Source organism: Schistocerca americana, chromosome 3 (genome assembly GCF_021461395.2).
Source record: "Schistocerca americana isolate TAMUIC-IGC-003095 chromosome 3, iqSchAmer2.1, whole genome shotgun sequence".
Classification (NCBI taxonomy): domain Eukaryota; kingdom Metazoa; phylum Arthropoda; class Insecta; order Orthoptera; family Acrididae; genus Schistocerca; species Schistocerca americana.
The window spans coordinates 546,814,458-546,835,131 of record NC_060121.1 but is presented as its reverse complement, the minus strand read 5'-3'; positions in this window follow the sequence as shown (position 1 = coordinate 546,835,131).

Genomic DNA, 20,674 nt, shown 5'->3' with positions numbered 1-20,674 from the left:
ATTGTAACTGAGATCTGTGTTGACATATCATTTTGATTACACTACCGGCCATTAAAATTGCTACACCAAGAAAAAGTGTAGATGATAAACGGGTATACATTGGACAAATATATTATACTAGAACTGACATGTGATTACATTTTCACGCATTTTGGGTGCATAGATCCTGAGAAATCAGTATCCAGAACAACCACCTCTGGCCGTAATAATGGCCTTGATACGCCTGGGCATTGAGTCAAACAGAGCTTAGATGTCGTGTACAGGTACAGCTGCCCATGCAGCTTCAACGCGATACCACAGATCATCAAGAGTAGTGACTGGCATATTGTGACGAGCCAGTTGCTCGGTCACCATTGACCAGACGTTTTCAATTGGTGAGAGATCTGAAGAATGTGCTCACCAGGGAAGCCCGTACGGGACCCGCAACATGCGGCCGTGCATTATCCTGCTGAAATGTAGGGTTTCGCAGGGATCAAATGAAGGGTAGAGCCACGGGTCGTAAGACATCTGAAATGTAACGTCCACTGTTCAAAGTGCCGTCAATGCGAACAAGAGGTGACCGAGACATGTAACCAATGGCACCCCATATCATCACGCCGGTTGATACACCAGTATGGCGATGATAATCACACACTTCCAATGTGCGTTCACCGCGATGTCGCCAAACACGGATGCGACCGTCATGATGCTGTAAACAGAACCTGGATTCATCCGAAAAAATGACTTTTGCCATTTGTTCACCCAGGTTCGTCGTTGAGTACACCATCGCGTATGCTCCTGTCTGTGATGCAGTGTCAAGGGTAACCATAGCCATGGCCTCCAAGCTGATAGTCCATGGTGCTGCAAACGTCGTCGAACTGTTCGTGCAAATGGTTGTCTTGCAAACTTCCCCATCTATTGACTCAGGGAACGAGACGTGGCTGCACGATCCGTTACAGCCATACGGATAAGATGCCTGTCATCTCGACTGCTAGTGATACGAGGCCGTTGGGATCCAGCACGGCGTTCCGTATTATCCTCCTGAACCCACTGATTCCATACTCTGGTAACAGTCATTGGATCTCGACCAACGCGAGCAGCAATGTCGCGATACGATAAACCGACCTTTATCAAAGTCGGAAACGTGATGGTACGCATTTCTCCTCCTTACACGAGGCATCACAACTTTTCACCAGGCAACTCCGGTGAACTGCTGTTTGTGTATGAGAAATCGGTTTGAAACTTTCCTCGTGTCAGCACGTTGTAGGTGTCGCCACCGGCGCCAACCTTGTGTGAATGCTCTGAAAAGCTAATCATTTGCATATCACACCATCTTCTTCTGTCGGTTAAATTTCGCGTCTGTAGCACGTCATTATCTTTATGTAGTAATTTTAATGGCCAGTAGTGTATATGATTGTTTTCAGCTTTAGTTTCAAACTCTTTTGAGCAACAGATGTGGAGTAATTACTAAATTTAACTGAAATTCATATCAACTCCAAATTAATGATACTAACAACAGATTTGGTATGAGAGAACAGTGATGCTTTTAATTTATTCTGGTTGGTGGCTGTCCCTACGGAGTTCCCCACATCCTCATTGTGTGGGGCGATGGGGTAACGTTACACTGGTGATGTCACCTCCCCCCTCTACCCCTAACCCAATGTCCCTCCTCTCTTCCACTTCCCATCACCTCCCCCACCCGTGAGTTGGCGGGAAAAACACTTATTCTGTGCTCCACTGGTGGAACGAAAAAATGTAATGTGCTGTCTTTATTTATCTATATTTTTATTTTATTTTTGAGGGTGTTATAGTATTGCTGAATTGACCTACAGTTGCCTCCCCTCCCCTTTATGTTTTGGAGGAAAAACATTCTGGAGAGAAAGGATATAATGTATTCATTTATTTTCGAGGAAAATGTTGGACAGAGAGGAGTTTAATAAATATATTACCTGTAAGCATAAATTTGAAGACTGCATACATAGCCTCCTACATGAGGAATGGAATGAGGTGATCATGAATGAACTTCGGAGGAATACTTTTTAGCAAATAACGATGACGCAGCAGGATGGACTGACTGACTCATACAGAGTACTACCTGTGCTGAAGCTGTTCATGTTTTTTGCAATTGATGGTCAATCCACAATGCAGAAGGTAATTTTGTCCAATTCCCAGACTAAATGAAGCAGAAGTGCTCCCTTTGTTGTATGGGTTTCGACTGAGTAGGCCTGAAACATTTATTGTTCTTCTTTCTGATCACAGTGTGTGAAAATGTTCACCTTGCTGTGTGCCCTAGTCCACAATACAACGTGAAATTAGCGGGAAACTCTCCTGCAGCCACAACTGGAAGAACTAACGCCTATCGATCTACACGTGTATAGCTGCAGAAGAAATTGTACACTCATACAAGGTAAGAAGGTGTAGCACAGCAAACTATCATTGAAGTGTAGGAAGGGAAATACACACAACTGACAGAAAATGCATAATTGCTCTAATTAGACTCGAAATTATTGTCAAGAAACCACCACCCGTAAAGAAGGGATCATAGTGTAACACATGCACTGAGAATTGAGATAAATCATTTTATTAACACAACTAACACATAAACGACCCCAAAGAATCTTGCCGAGAGAGAATGAAGGCGATTTCACATGTGTGCACGTTGATATGCGGATACAGTATAAGCATGTTAGAACCAGCCCTACCTAACCCCTTTCCTCTCTCTCCTCCCACCTGTAGGTAGGGATATTGGTTTTTCAGGCCCATTCTAACCTGTTGATGATGGTACACAAAACGATCCACTTGCTGGCAGTGGTTTATTGTCTAGGATCTGCAGAAAACAGTCACAGATGAACAAAAGACTCAATAATAGAACGCTTCCTGCAGACCATTAAACGTATTTCCCGAAAAGACTGCCTCACTTAGAACAACAGGAAAATACATGACTATCTGACATGGATGAAGGTCTGAACAGTTAGCAGCAGCATGCTTTCAAACGTGCTGGATGTGCTGGCACTGTCTACAGGTGGTTCTTGACTACGTAAAATCACTCATACAGGAAAAACATTAAAATAACATGTCCGACATAAATGAGGTACTCACAGACCTTTATACTAGTGATCTCACTGTGTGCTGACTCGCACGATCTATTCCTTACGGGTGGAAAGCAGCATCCACACTCGGTAGCCAAGGCTGCGGCATGCAGTTATAACTCATCATCTCCCAAGTTTATTCTACTTCTTCATATAAACTGTCGCAGGTTTTCTGGTGGAGGTTTCAGACGCTCACTGTATCAAATAACAACTTTGTGTTTGTGTGTGTTCATGTATGTTGTGGGAGGATGAGATATATGCTCATCTCACAGAATATCGTCTTCATCTCTGTTATTCACGGACATCCACCTGTGTAAACTGCTTTGTTGACACTGCTCTAGGTACATCTGTTCAAAAAAGGTTCAAATGGCTCTGAGCACTATGGGACTTCACTTCAGAGGCCATCAGTCCCCTAGGACTTAGAACTACTTAAACCTAACTAACCTAAGGACATCACACACACACCCATCCCCGAGGCAGGATTCGAACCTGCGACCGTGCCGGTCGCGCGGTTCCAGACCGTAGCGCCTAGAACCACTCGGCCACAGCGGCCGGCGGTACATCTGTGTTTGGTTGAAACCTGCCCGAGAAAGACACGCACACACACACACACACACACACACACACGCACACACACACACACACACACACACACACACACGCACGCACGCACACACGCACACACACACAAAACCATTGAGGGATACTGGTGTTGAAGGAGAGTCATTCCTGCTGTTCAGATGGTGGAGGAACTTGACATAGGTACTTGCTCCTAATGGAGTAACACAGCGTGTATCTGCCTAAAATGTTGCCGTTGTTAATAGCTGAACTGCTGTAATGCCAGCTCATTTATTTAAAAACATGACTGTATAAACAACAAACACTCATTTGCTGCATGAAGTATTACCATCATGTATTCTCCAGATGTGAGTCTTATACTTGCTACAATAGATATTGTCCGACAGACTTCACCTCACGTCGTGTAAAGGATGTAGCCTTACACTTTTAAAACGAATGCTGTGACAGCAAGAGAGCAAATGGCGTATACAATAATAACATCAATTAACTCTCCAGGAGAGAAATGTAGACTCACCCTCGTGGTAGAAATTTATACTTGCTACTACGAATACTGAACAGAAAACATTGAATCTTGCATTGAATATACTATAAAGTAATCAATTAACATCACTCAGCAGTCATTAAACACACATTCAGCTTGCAAGTTACACACACTATGGTGAGTAGAAGACTTCACCAGTAACCTAATGCTGGCAGGACCAAACGATAACACTATAACCAACATCGAGCGAACGTTCCAGAATGAGTAGATATGTTTTTCTTGTCAGTGGTACAAGCGTGCCTTAGATGGAGAGAGACATAATCCTCTCCTAAGTGAGCAACTATTAAAAAACAGCACAATAGCAATTACTATGTTATGCTAAGAGTGCATCCCTGCCTCGCTTCTACAGGAAGGTAAAACACTGTAATTACATCACACAACCGTCGAAAAATAGCCCTTCCACCAGAACAGTGAATGTGTCTTCATCTTGATCTGTGGATACGGATTAAGCAGCTAAGAATAAGTCTTATCTTCCCTCTATGCGATGAATGACAGACGCTACTGAAGTGCAAGCTGGTGCATCAGTGACTGAACTAGTCACTGAGACTGAGACCTCTGGTCCATGGAGCGATCTAAATACTTGCAGTCAAGAGGGCATTGGCAGTCATATTTGCAGTCAAGAGGGCATTGGCGTTCTGTAGCTCGCGAGTCTGTCTTTGGCCTCTTGCCTGACAGGCATGCTCGATCCAGCGCCTACTATCGATCTTTTTGCTACATCTTTGCTGACCGGTGTGCTGGCAGCCACTTAACCAACATATGCCGCACTGTTGTCATGTAGGGAAGATGCAAAGGACACTGGACGTAGAGATGAGCCGGGAGCTGTGACTGTGTAGGAAGGCGTACTCCTGACCGTACCCTACCATCTGGCTTGTAGGCAACAGGAACATAAAACTGCTGCCAGGGCACACGTCCAGGCTTGTGAGCGTGTCTTGGGGCGATGACAGCAATGGGACAGTGACGGCAGGTCCATTTCCATTGTGTTAGCGAGCAGCGACGGTGGGGGCGAGGATGCATCGTCCATCTGTGGGTGCGCTGGTGGTACCAGCCGGCAATTGCGAAGGCCGTGCTATCCGTCAGGCCGTGAATCTGCGGGAATGCGGGAAGAAAAGCAGCAGAATCATGGGGCAAATGACACGCACAATTTTGGTTCTGGTGGCGGCGCTGCAAACCATCGGAACCTGCAATCGAGTACATAAAAGAGCCAATGCGTTCCTGGATCACGCCTGTTTCCCAGCGCCCACGGTTGCCATAAAGCCTGAAAAGAACAACGTGGCACAAAGATATACTTGTGGACCTTGGCGGCGCTGGATGCTGCGGTGGGTGTAGCAAGTGAAGCAGCGTCCGACGTTGGCGGCCATGCAGAAGTTCCGCCATTGATGGTGTGTCTCATGGGTGGGAGCGATAGGATGAGAGAAAAAGTTACAGCGCTTGTTTCCGTGTGTTGGTGGCGTGGAGCTTGGCCATCTATGGTTTAAAAGTGCGTACGAAGCGTTCTGCATCTCCATTGGACTACAAGTGGAACAGCGCACTTGTTAGAAGAAGAATTCCATTTCATTCACAAAATTGTCCAAAATCACGTGAAGTGAATTCTGATCCGTTGTCAGACACAAGTACTTCTGCCAAACCTTTATGCAAAATATGGAGGACAACGCTTAAATGGTGCTACGTGATGTGGTGAAAGCCATAGGCACTGCAAATGGCATGATGAGCCAATGAGTATTCCAAAATGGTCCTGCAAAGCCTATGGGCAATCGTTGCCATGAGGATTGAGTCTTGGACCAAGCTGAGAACGTCAGTGGCGGAGCGGATATCATCTGTTCACTTTTGGCGTCCATGTCATGCCAAGTACAGTTCCGGCGCGCTAACTGTTTTGTGGGAACAATTCTCCAATGTCATTGCCGGAGCAATTGCAACACATCCTTTTGCATCACTTTGGGAATAAGCACACGCCATTGTCCAATGTCATTTTGAACTAGAATCACATCCTGTTGAACGGAAAGGTTATGCTGACGTGCAAAATATCGGCGCACCACTGAGTTCTGGATGCTGTTCAATGAACGAAGCGAGGACGTGCGAATGTAATGCTACAAAATCTTGAGATCAGGGTCTGCTACCGTGACCTGTGCTATTTTTCTGTAGTGCAAGAGAAAAGATTCCAGCAAATCTGAGTCCTGCGCATCGATTTGGCAACAGGATGAGGCAGACGCATCAAAACCAGAATGGGGGCCAATCGGAAGCCGACATAGGACGTCTGCATTGCCATGCTTTGCAGTAGATCTGTACACAATTTCATACAGATACTGCGAAAGCAGCAAACCCCAGAGTTGCAATTTTTGAGCGATATGTGTAGGAACCGATGATACAAGGACTGCAAAGGCTTGTGATCTGTCACTAAATAGAACTTGCGACCATACAAATAGTGATGGAATGTGGTCACACCATATGCAATAGCGAGAGCTTCTTTTTCAGTTTGTGAGTACTTGCACTGAGTTCCAGTTAACAACTCTGAGTGAAAAGCAATGGGTCTGTCTTGTGCACCAATTCTGTGCGAAAGCACAGCGCCGATTCCGTAGGAAAAAGCAAAAACTACGTTCGGTTCATACCGAATGCCGTTCAGATCGCGGCTCCACTGCATCGCTTGAGTCGCAAAAATGTACCTTTTGTACACTTAACATCTGTCACTAAGCAAAGCATTTTGATGTTCTGAAATGCGTGTTGATAGTCTTTAGTCCATACAAAAGGTACATTTTTGCGACTCAAGCGATGCAGTGGAGCCGCGATCTGAGCGGCATTCGATATGAACCGAACGTAGTTTTTGCCTGGTACTGACTGCAGTTCAGATACGTTATGAGGAGGAGGCGGATCACGGATCGGAGGCAAATGAGATTGGAGTGGGTGCACACCTTGACTGTTTATCACATGACCTAAGTACTGTAGTTCAGATAAAAAAAAGTCTCACTTATCGAGACGACACTTGAGTCCGGCTTTTCACAACATTCGAAAAACACTACACAAATTGGCAATGTGTTCCTCTGGTGTACGACGTGAGACGACAATATCGTCTAGCTCGTTTGAATAAAATAGTACGTTTGCAGTCAGCTGTTCCAAGTAACGTTGAAAAATGGCGGGTGCGGAAGCACTCTTGAAGGGCAATCGCAAATACTTGAACAGCCCTAATTGTGTATTTACAACAAACACTTTCTGTGATTCTTCATCCAATGGAATTTGCACTTAGGCATCTCGCAAATCTATCTTAGGAAAGTAACGTCCTGCACCAAACCTGTCCATGAATTCCTCAAGCGAGAAACGGACAACCATTGTCTGTAGGTTGACTGTAGACTTGAGGTCAACACAAATGCGAATGCGACCAGAAGGCTTAGGCAACAGAACGAGATTGCAAGCTCTAACGGGGACAATTAGATCCTTACCTTGCCATTATATCAATTCACTGGCTAATTCGTCTCTCAAAGCAGTTGGAACGGGGCGGGTCAGGAAAATGTTCTCACTGTCTCTTGGTTCCAACACAGTAAAATTCGCTGTTCTAGAGTGATATTTGTATGAGGCAGGATGACTAGCCGGCCGCGGTGGTCTAGCGGTTCTAGGCGCTCAGTCCAGAACCGCGCGGCTGCTATGGTCGCAGGTTCGAATCCTACCTCGGGCATGGATGTGTGTGATGTCCTTAGGTTAGTTAGGTTTAACTAGTTCTAAGTTCTAGGGGACTAGTGACCTCAGAAGTTGAGTCCCATAGTGCTCAGAGCCATTTGAACCATTTTGAACCAGGATGACTACATTGTCCAAGCACTGGAAATTCATGTTCATTGTAAGTAGTGATGTGCTTGCTAGATTTAGAAAGGCGTGGTGAGCTTAACTGTTCGCACGTGGCACGATTAAGCAAAGTTACTGAGGCACCTATCTGAAAGTCCGCACGACAGCCAGCAATCCGTAATGAGACAAGTACTTTGTTACAACGTCGTTGTACAGCACTAGGGCGAGGAGGAGACGAAGTCTTAATCTTAATTTTGTCGGAACCTGTTGCAAGTTTTGAGAACATAGTGTTCACTGCAAGTGCATACGCCTGTTTTTTCTGGGAGCGGGCAGAATTGGCGTTTTTGTGCTGTTGCAAACAAACGGCTTGGACATGGCCTTTTTTTCCACACATGTAAAACGTTTCGTAACATGATGGGCAATCCTGTCTTTTAAGGTGAGCAAAATATCTAGGGCAAGACTTCACTAAATTGACAGGCCTGTTTACATGTATACGTGGCTGTCCGCACGGCTGTGTAGACTCTCGTTGTTGTGGCTGTTATTTGGTATAGTGTAGCGTCAGAAACCTCTACCAGACAGCCTTCGGACGGTTAATGTGAAGAAGTGGTACAAACATGAGCGATGACAGGCAATAACTGCATGCAGTGGTGGAGGCAAGCGAGTGAGGTCGCCGCTGTTCATCTGTCAGGGGCAGAGCAGGCGGATTGGCGGAGAGTGAGACGACTTTTATAGAGACCTGTGTGTATCTCATTTATGTGGGAAATATTATTCCGATATTTTTCCTACATGAAACTGATTTTACTTAGTCGAGGACCACTTTCACTCAGTGCCATCGCATCCAGAACGTTTGAAAACAACGCCACTGTTGACTATTCAGTTCTTCAACCATGGCCGATTAGGACATGCCTGGAAAGCCGGTATGAAAGGGGGGGAGACGAGGGAGGGAGGAAGGAGATAAGAGGGGAGGTAAGACTCCTTAGCCTGTATCCAGACGTCAATGGGAACACACGTGCAGCTGTTTCCATTCTCTCCTGGTGAGATCTTTTGGGGTCGTTTTTGCAATAATTGTGTTGCATTATGCTCCATTGCTTATGGGTGGTAGTTTTCTCATGACAACGTGTAATTCATGATGATGTGTAATAAGAGCAGTGAAGCGTTTTCCGTCAGTTGGGGTAGCATGTGTTGCCCTTCCTACACTTCAATGATAGTTTACTCAAATGGTTCAAATAGCTCTGAGCACTATGGGACAACTTCTGAGGTCATCAGTCCCCTAGAACTTAGAACTACTTAAACCTAACTAACCTAAGGACATCACACACATCCATGCCCGAGGCAGGATTCGAACCTGGGACCGCAGCGGTCGCGCGGTTCCAGACTGTAGCGCCTAAAACCGCTCGTCCACTCCAGCCGGCCGGTAGTTTACTGCGCTACCCCTTCTTACCATGTACCTGTGAAGAAATTCCTCAGCAGTTATACACTTGGAGATCGGTAGGAGGAAACTCTTCCTACACTCCAGCGGTAGTCTGTTGTCCTGTCTCTTCTTACCATATATTGATGTACAAATAACTCAACAGGTGTACATTTATAGATGGGTAGGAGGCAACTCTTCCTACGCTTCAGTGGTAGTTTGCTGTGCTATGCCTTCTTATCTTGCGTTTGTGTATGAGTTCCTCAGTACCGATACACTTCTAGATCAGTAGAAGACTGTAGGAGAGTTTCCCGGCAATTACGAGTGGTATTGTGGTCTAGGGCATTCAGAAAGTGAACATACTCACACTTTGCGATCGGAAAGGGGAATAAAACCTGTTTCAGGCGTCCCCAGTCGACGTCAAGACACACAGGTGAGCACCTCTGCTTCATTCAGTTTGAGATGGTAGAATAGGACCAAGTGGTCTCCTGCACTGTGGGTTGACCGACTATTTCCAAAAACATGTACAGCTCAAGCACAGGCAGTAGTGTCTATGAGTTGCAAATTGCATCATCAGTTCGTTCTGCTTCATCACCATTATTTACTGAAATGTATTATTGCTTATCCATCCATTTTCATCTCCTTCCATTCCTCATGTGGGAAACTATGGACACTGTACTGATATGTATGATTACATACACACATAAAAAAATTCCATCACCCTGGTTCCCAGAGCTCCTGAAGACAGACGTTGGCTGTGGATATTATATCACAGACACAGCCCCTTTGACTGTTAAGAGATGTCACTAAACCCGCCCACTAAACAACCATGGACGAGCAGCGCCTATTAGATGGAGGGGATCCGACAGCCGATCGGTTCCAGTCATTCCACCAGGAAATAGGTACACGGCTTGTGTTATCTGTAGTTCGACCATGCCTAGACAGTCAACACCGCTGTTCGATCGCGGCCACATTGTTACTTCGTGCCAGGAAGGGCTCTGAACAAGAGAGGTGTCCAGGCGTCTCGGATTGAACCAAAGTGATGTTGTTCGGAAATGGAGGAGATACAGAGAGACAGCAACTGACGATGACATGCCTCGCTTAGGCCACCCAAGGGCTACTATTACAGCGGATGACCGCTACCTACGGATTATGGCTCGGCGGAACCCTGACAGCAACGCCACCATGTTGAATAATGCTTTTCGTGCAGCCACAGGACGTCGTGTTACGACTCAAAGTGTGCGCAATACGCTGCATGATGCGCAGTTTCACTCCCGACGTCCATGGGGAGGTCCATCTTTGCAACCACGACACGATGCCGCGCGGTACAGATGGGCCTAACAACATGCCGAATGGACCGCTCAGGATTTGGCTCAAATGGCTCTGAGCACTATGGGACAACTGCTGAGGTCATTAGTCCCCTAGAACTTAGAACTAGTTAAACCTAACTAACCTAAGGACATTACAAACATCCATGCCCGAGGCAGGATTCGAACCTGCGGCCGTAGTGGTCTTGCGGTTCCAGACTGCAGCGCCTTTAACCACACGGCCACTTAGGCCGGTGCTCAGGATTTGCATCACGTTCTCTTCACCGATGAGTGTCGCATATGCCTTCAACCAGACAATCGTTGGAGACGTGGCTGGAGGCAACCAGGTCAGGCTGAACCCCTGAGACACACTGTCCAGCGAGAAAAACAAGGTGGAGGTTCTCTGATGTTTTCGGGTGGCTCTATGTGGGGCCGACGTACGCCGCTGGTGGCCATGGAAGGCATCGTAACGGCTGTACGATACGTGAATGCCATCCGCCGATCGATAGTGCAACCATATCGGCAGCTTATTGGCAAGGTATTCGTCTTCACGGGCGACAATTCACGCCCCCATCGTGCACATCTTGTAAATGACTTCCTTTAGAATAACGACATCGCTCGATTAGAGTGGCCAGCATGCTCTCCAGACGTGAACCCTATCGAACAAGTCTGCGAGAGATTGAAAAGGGCTGTTTATGAACGATGTGACCACCAATTACTCTGAGGGATCTACGCCGAATCGCCGTTGAGGAGTGGGACATCTGCACCAACAGTGGCTTGATGAACTTGTGGATAGTATGCCACGACTAAAGGACGTGCAGCTAGGTATTAGAGGTACCGGTGTGTACAGAAATCTGCACCACCACCTCTGAAAGTCTCGCTGTAGGGTGAAACAACATGGAGTGTGTGGTTTTCATGAGCAATAAAAAGTGCGGAAATGATGTTTATGTTGATCTCTATTCCAGTTTTACGTACAGGTTCCGGTGCTCTTGGGACCGAGGTGATGCAAAACTTTTTTTATGTGTATATAATTCACTTACTAAATCCAAATTACTCTCTGTTCAACACTAATACCCCGTCAACTGAACACATTTCCCACAAAAAAAAAACCTTAGGTCCTTCCTCTCCATCCTTTCTTACCCCAATTCACATGTGAGTGAGCTCTGGGACCATTCAGCAACTGGATAATACCCACAAAACAAATAAATTAAATTAATAAAGACTGTACCCTACATCCTTTCTCTCCAACAGCTTGAGTCTTATTCCGACTAATTCACCATGAGGGGAGAAGTGGGTAAGGGGTGGGTAAGGGAGGCACGGGTGAGGAGTGGGAGGGGTAATGTCATCAGTGCAATGTTGTCACATCTACCCTCCGCACCATGTTGAGGAGGTGTGGGAACTTCCATAGACTGCAGCCATCTTGAATAAATTCAAGCTGTATCAGCTCTCTCTTTGTTTCCTTGCTTAAGTAGTCATTGTATTCATAGGACCTTTACCGTTCTGTGAATGGACTCACGTTTTTGAGTTATTCCTGTTTCCGATTTTGACTGAGTGATTGTAGACTACCTAACGTCAGTTTTGGCTGTGAGGTAAAGTTATTAATTTGTTTGTGTACTGCAATTACATTGAGGAATGTATGCCATATTTGATGCCCTTCAGACTGATAGCGTTGGGTATAGGAATTTTTGAAGGATCCTGTAAAAGCCATAAAACAAAATTTTGGCAGAAAAATTGCTTGGAAGATGTTAGGTAGGCCAGGCTGTCATCCGTCCCCAGGCTGAACAAAACAGTCTCCCCCTGCTATTGGGAAGTAGAGCTGGTTCCCATAAATACGATCAAATGGAGCATACAAGCGGGCAAGGAAATGAAACGTTACGGGATATTTTTAGATTTTTCAGTACATGTACTTGCCAAAGTTAATATTTCCTTGTCTGATAAGCCATCTTTCTGAATCCATTCCTACCTTCTCCAAATCAGGATTTTATTCACACTAGCATGTTTTCATTGACGTGTGGTAACTATCATTGCAACAAAGTCAGTGACTGAATTCTTCAGAATAAACTAGCTCTATACAAAATTAAATAATCCAAAAACTTAAAAGTGCATTTTATTAAATTATAATGGCAGACACACCTGTAATATTTTGGCTTCCAAAGCTTCCATCAAGATTGTACATTTTAATATCCAACAGTTGTGGGTCAAAGTTCGTATCGCCCCACTCCACATTGTTGTCAGATTTATTCAAGATGGCGGATCCAAGATGGAGGCAATTGATGTGGCAATGTCGCACGGATCTCATGGTGGTAAATTAAAATTCTGTTGGGGAAAGAGGCCATGGGATACCTCCAGGGGTCACACCTGGGCTTGTGATCTGACATATATGTGTATTTCTGTTTCCCCATAAGATGCGTTCTCCATCGCTGACGATCGTTTTATAGGGCTGATGTGAGCATAGTATAAACTGTGAACTGTTTTCAGATGTGAACAGTGGGCGCTATACACCTCCGGAAAGCTACATAGTGCATCAATCATAGTGATGTTCATGTCTGTTCTCCAGCCGGAACATATCGTCATTTGGACGTAATATTTCGGCGGTCCAGCCTGGACGCCATCTGCAGGTGAGATAGCCATCGCACCAACTAGCCGGAACTGTTCCGGCTTTCTCACCTGAAGATGGCGGCCAGACGGACCGCCGATATACTGTGTCCAGATGACGATACGTTCCAGTTGGAGACCCAACATGAATATTACAAATTACTATGTCACAAAAGTTTATGGAACCAAGACTGTATGTATTCTTCTTTGATGTAGAAGGAAGTAGTTTATCGTCTTCGTGGGATAGAAAACTGGCAGGGTGGATGTAGATCAGATGTTGGACATATACGTCCTGCATTGCACTCTGCATGACTAATATTTCAGAAACCACCTGGCTTCAACATCAGACAGTGTTTAAGTGCGGAACTGTGTAGCATTTGGAGTACATGTGTTTAGGTTCTACGATCATTTCTCTCTTACCAGTACCTTCTTGGTACTGAGGCGAAACACTAGAACAAAACTTAAGCATTGATAGCACAGTTGAGTTACGGAAGATGCTTCAAACTCCACCCATCTGGAGTTCCATCATGCATAAAACCACACGTTTCTTCTTAACTGTCTGTCATATCATCACATCACTCTCATATCTACTATACAAAGATAAAGGAGTGATAGTCTCGTTGACATGCACGCATCTGGAGAAATCTTGTGTACTTCGATGGGCGCCTTGAGTAAGATTGGTGTGGAACAGTCTTTGCTGGACCTCAGTTACGGACTCGACTCGCTCTCTTCCTTCACGAGATGTGGAATGCAACATGTATAGTAGTCCTCTACTTCTGGTCACCTGAAAATTAAATCGGTTACAATGTTGCAGGGAAGGTTGTGTAGAGACAATATTGGGATATCTTTCAATCTCTAACTTTATTCTAAGAATGTGAGAATGCTTTGTTGCTCCCATTCGCATAGGGAAAGATGGGAAATCGTAATTGTAAATTACCCACCATAATCGTAGTGCTAGCAATATGGTATATATATCCACGAGAATTAACAATGACTGTACATACAGTACAGTCATCTATGTAAAGAGTACTTACAAAGCAGTGTTACAGAAACTGGGAAACATGCTGCTGTCACAGGTCGGCATTGAAATTGCGGATAAACTGGTGAATTTACTAAAATTGATGGCAATATCGTCTGTGATGCTTATTCCAGTACATTGTCCCATATAGACTCTGTCTTTTCCATCCCATCCGTCTGCTGGTACGCTGTTGATAACCGCATAATTATTGACTGAAATTACTTGTTTGAGGTGGAGAGAGAGTCTTGGTGGGAGCAACACTTCCAGGGATGGTCAGCACCGAAACAGTGATTGCGTACATCACTGCAGTATGAGGAATCAATCGAAACGAAACACTGAGGAATATTCTAGCCTCACACTGTGAAAAATGAGTTTATATAGAGGCAGCTGTTCGGAACCACCCCACAATGCCGCAAACTCTTCCAGTTTCCATATTTTGTTATGTCTTCCACATTTGTTTTTGTCAATAAACACCGTCTTTGTATTTTATTTCAATCATCCTGTGTGTTCTGAGAGCAGCAGCAGCATAATTTACGCCATGCGATGTTCAACTTTCACTCAGAGCCAGTGTATCGAAATATGTAAATGTCAGTTTAGTACCTGGCACAGAACTCGATGCCATGGTAGAAAAACAGATTGTATGCACAGCTGCAGCCATACATTGCTTTGATATGTCATAGCAGGAAAAACAACACTGCATCAATCAACGACCCAACCACCCTCTCTTGCGACTGATGGTCGAAATGGTCTTCGTATAGTACTCGTACAAGTAATGAAACTTTACACTGACTTATGCAAGCGACTTCGATCGCTGTCCAGCTGCTCCGATGGATCAATACCTTTTTTATTTAATAGGATCACCACATATGCTAGATGCCAGCACAAAGACGGTATTTGTTCCCAGATATATCAGAAGAGAAAGATTCGGTAAAATATTATCGAATTCTCGTAGTTAACGGAGTTTTTGTAGTTCGAAGTTTTTCTCCGTTGGATGGTACAAAATAACTATGATAAAGAGAATGATATATGTGAATGCACCCTGAGGGACGCAGATCTCTTTCTGACTGCAATACCTGTATATAGTTTTGAGACGCACCGAAGTGCTGTAGCAAAATCCTTGTTATTTTTTCAGTTCCCGTAAATGCTCGTACTGTGTTTTCTATTACCTCGCGTTGCAGAAAGAAGCTTTGTTTATCGCTGGTCTTACACACTGTACACGGTTGGTGGAGCTAGACAACATGTTCCCACTTCCACTGGGTGATCAAGACATGGTCCTGTCGCATCAACTCAGCTCACCCTGTTTGTCCACAGATAGCGAAAGGTGGTAAATACAGCGCTCTTCAACTTCTGCTTGGTTCCAACTTAAATTGGGACGATTATGGACAAAGCCATAGGGAGAGTGGTGCAAAGACAGAGAAACAGTTCGAGTTGTGCTGCACGATGGCCTAAGCAGACGGGTTCGAGAAAGGTGAGTCGCTTCCAGATATGAGAGTGGCGGGAATATGAAACTCTAGGGAACTGTAACCATTAAAATACATCTCCTTAGGATCCAGCACAAGTATGTAGTTGAATGGAGAGACTTGATTCCAAAGACTCCAAACCACAGATAGCATAACTATCGGACAGTGTAATACTATAGATCTGAAAAGCCAGTATATTGGTCACAGGATTTTGTACATTTCTTACCACCTCAATCTAGCATTGCAGCTCAGTAGATATATCGCAGAACCTCTGACATGGCATCAAGACGGAATGTGTTACAAATATTGTTTGTTAGCGTGAGATGTATCTAGTGGCGGCATGAAGCTGTTGCTAACATCAGCTGAAAACCACGTTCCTTAGCTGAATCATTCTCTCAGTTCGGTGAGAATATGATTTTATTGGCCCTGTTAAAAAAATGGTTAAAATGGCTCTGAGCACTATGCGACTTAACTTCTGAGGTCATCAGTTGCCTAGAACTTAGAACTAATTATACCTAACTAACCTAAGGACATCACACACATCCATGCCCGAGGCAGGATTCGAACCTGCGACCGTAGCTGTCCCGCGGTTCCGGACTGAGCGCCTAGCGGGCCTGTTACACCGTCGGCGTCTGTACCCGCACTTTCGGTCCTTTAATACACACTTCCAGTGGTCACCCTCTATATTCAGTATCGCAGTATTTGTGTGCAAGACCACTTCATTCCCTAAATCACTCCAGGCAAACGCCGGGATGGTTCCTCTGAAAGGGCACGGCCGACTTCCTTCCCCATCCTTCCCTAATCCGATGAGACCAATGACCACGCTGTCTGGTCTCCTTCCCCACAAACAACCAACCAACCAACCGCTTCATTCAGAAGCAATAGCATACCTCCATTTTTAAAGATTGTATAGTTTTTAACACTGATATCGTTAGCGATACTTTTGTGTGCCTGTAGAACCAAGACCTCTTTTTATGCAGGGTGACAATAAAATAGTCATTGCGATTCTGTTTTTAATAGCTAGTAGCTTATAAAACGATTATATCTCTGTTCCTGAGACACACTGGTACCGCTCACAAGAAAAGCAAATGAGACATGCCCATCCATCACGGATTTTCGCTCAGTAGCATGGGATGTATGGTAGATTCGCTGTGTTCAGCAGGTTTTTATGGGGTGTAAAGCTCCTATTGTCAGTGTTCCGACATGTACAAAAAAAAAAAAATGGCTTTGTCCTGTCTTAAGGATGATGGTATGGATTTGATGTGTAAAACTGCCATTTCAGTGAATCGATATTCGTAAGGGCGATGAAACATTTTACGTGGAAAGTTATGCCCAGTCATAAGAATGGTATAGATGTGGTATTTCCAGAGCCACAGTCATCAGAAGGAGGTATTTCCAATACTTCGCTCATTGTCGAATGTCGCTATATTTGCGCTACGATCGTAATATTTAATTGTAATTACAGTGAGAAGTATGTGGCTGGTTTCTTAGGACGAGTCTGCCTGGCGTGCAAGTGTGTGGCAGAGGTAGCTGGTGGCCGGAAGGAATTGACATTTCCAGCTTACAACGAGAGTCGTCGCCGAGACGCCCAGACTGCAGATGTGGGGTACCAGAATGCCGCTGACCTTACCGTGTTGCCCTCTAGGTGGGTGAATAGCCAACTAATACTGTGTGTTGAACAGCCTTCGTGATCGTGTGGGTTGCACGTATTCTCTGTGGTGATTTGAGAAGATTCAATATGGGCCAGTGTTTGTGCTTGACAATTATTATTATTGACATCTAAACTGATCAGTTGATGCCTTGTACTGGCATTCTACTACACATTTCCCATCTTTATTTAGTTGAGAGAACATTGATTGCGATGTGTGTGTTGTTTGCGACTACGTGGCGAGAAACAGGTGTAAGTGACGATTCCTAGTTCTCTAGATATGAGGAACACATACGGTTATTAGCATTAAAACCTAAGTTGACGTTGTAACGTGCAAGGATGATCAGGAATCTGTTATATCATTGACACGGGTATTCATTAAAAAGTATGAGTGGAACTCCAAGCTTCCTCTTTTTTCGAATTTTCGCATAAAGACCTTCGCAGACGAGACAAGTTTCTAATTAATCAGTGGTTTGCAGCATGTCCCACATAATGATCTCACTAAAGTTTATGGTTTCTAGAGATATAATTTCCAATTTCTATCTCTGGAATTATACTGTGCAAGTGATCGGTAGCATACTGCTATGTGCTTGACTTTGAGAACTATAGCGTAAATGGTGTGACATTCTGACAAACCATGTAAAAATACATATGTTCTTGTAATCTCAGAATCTGGAGATTGACTCAACTCGTTGCAGAAGCCACAGCACTAAGCAGGTCAGATCGAAAACAATACCATTAGCAGACGCCTTTGTGCTGGGGGAACCAGCCCAATGTTTTTCGATTTGCACAAAATAATTTGCCTCTGAGATTCTAGTAATTGGTCCACCAGTTCGGAGAGTGGCCGCTCTCCGTGGCAGGCACTTTGATCGAGCATCAGTCCAGCATATGTGGGGGCAGTTGCCTCGTGATCGTTGGCCGTGGTGGATGACAGACCGACCTCACGGCAAACATCTAGTGCTGCTACTGTGTATGGTGCATGTGCTTACTTTTTTGGGATCTGCCTGTCTTCGTGGTATATGTACGAGTGTCTGTTGGTCGATAGCTTCATGCAGGATTCAGAAGTGATGATTTTGCATGGTGCAGGATATGAACTGTGTTTACTACATCGATATGGTATGGTTCTACAATCGTTTCTGATGATATATGCTGGTTGAAGATCGTTGTCATGCTGAAACACTCAATCTTTTCTCGACTGCAGCAGAGCAATGTAATTGAGTAAGTGCCTTTAGTGATGGTTTCCGTATTTCGTGATCTGCAGACCACTTTCTCAGGGTTTAACTGTCAGTGCAATATGCCTTCTGTATGTTTCCCAATCTTTACAAAATAATGTGCCTCTGAAATTCTAGTAATTTCTCCACCTGTAGAAATTGGCGGACAGTGCTCTCACCGCCAGCAGCTAATTGGTGAGTGAATGCGGCGAGAACCAATCAGAATGCTCTATTCACGGGAAGTTCCATGGCGTCAGAGAGTCACAAGATATCCTTTGTGCAGGATGTGCGAGCGTCTACAGACTGGTTCGAACAAGACAGGGCCAAGGTACCGACAGAAAATTCCGTTATGTCTGAGAGGCTCGTGAAATCTTCTTTGTTTGCTTGTTCAGGGACGAGTCCAAGAACACCAGCTTCCTCTGGTTCAGACAGGCAGGACGCTGTCCCCTACGAGTTGTTGTGGCTTTAGAGCATCTCCAGACCAGCAGTTGTAGGACATCGAAAATACACCGAAAATTCCAGCCATTTTCTCGTCTGTAGGACAGTGCTTCAAATTCAGATTGTGTTTTCCTTCACGATCTGTTGTGGGATTCGAAATATGTCATGAACTTTTTGATATGTAATTCTCCTAATCTTCTTGTCTGTGCTTAGACACTATTGTGCTTCGAGAAGTGAGGAGATTAAAAAATTAAGAGGTTTGACATCCGTGACTCCAGTAGCAAACACGAGGGTTGGAATTTAAATAGTGGCAACTATTTATTCACAACCGATACAAAAGAGTTACATGTTTGCACCTGTTATTGTCCTTCAGAGTAGTTACCAGCGCTGTGTATAACTCGTTGCCAGCGATGTGGAAGGCATAGTATACCGTTAGCAGAGCCTGTTCTGTTGATGGTGCGAATGGAGCAGTCTACCGCCTGTCGAATCTCTGGAACAGTTCTGGAGCGAATGCCACCGTCAGTGCACAGTATTACTGTTCATTTCTGGAGAATCACCTGCGACCAACTTTGCAAAAGAAGCGGCGACAGTTTCTGCGCATCCCACCCATCATTTTCCACGTCAATGCGCGGGCGCATAAGGCGCGAGCTGTGGCTGTTCTGTTCGGTCGATGGGACTGGGAAGCACTGTACCATCCACCTTACTCCCCGAACTTAAGTCCTTGTAACTCCGAAGATGAAGGAACCACTTCGTGGCATTCGCTTCAGAACTGTTCCAGGGAATCGACAGGTAGTAGACCGCTCCATTCGCACCATCAACAGAACAGGCTCTGCTAACGGTATACTACGCCTTCCGCATCGGTGGCAACGAGTTCTACACAACGCTGGTGACATCTTTGAAGGATAGTAACAGGTGCTAACATGTAACTCATTTGTATCGGTTGTGAAAAAGTAGTTGCCACTATTTAAGTTCCAACCCTCGTATAAAATTAACCCACTCAGCGTCTTAGAAAAGTGATGAACACCACAGCAGCACTAGGACTCAAAATTTTTCCCTTTCTGGCAGTGGGGTTAGTGAAGGTAGCCCAGTTGACCTATTTCCCCACCCAAATTTTAATTTCCCACCATGACATCAATGCGACATTGCCACATCTATGACCACCATATTGGATCCCCCATCTAGAATAAATTTGGCAATAATGCAGAGTGGGGCGACACAAACTTTGGTTCAAACGGCTCTGAGCACTAAGGGACTTAACATCTGAGGTCATCAGTCCCCTAGAACTTAAAACTACTTAAACCTAACTAACCTAAGGGCATCACACACATCTATGCCCGAGGCAGGATTCGAACCTGCGACCGTAGCAGTCGCGTGGTCCCGGACTGAAGGGCATAGAACCGCTCGACCACCGCGGCCGGCGACACAGACTTTGTCCCACTACTCCCATCATAGGACTGAGACATACACATCAGGATCGCTGATCGGTCACATGCACATAACTATAGGTGTATATAACTGACCTCAATCATCTGTCGACTGAGTGGACATGTTTAATACTCACGTATAATGGACCTTTGGGGATCAGAAATCATCGCAGGAATTAACATGGATTAAAGGAACAACGATTCTGTAAAGT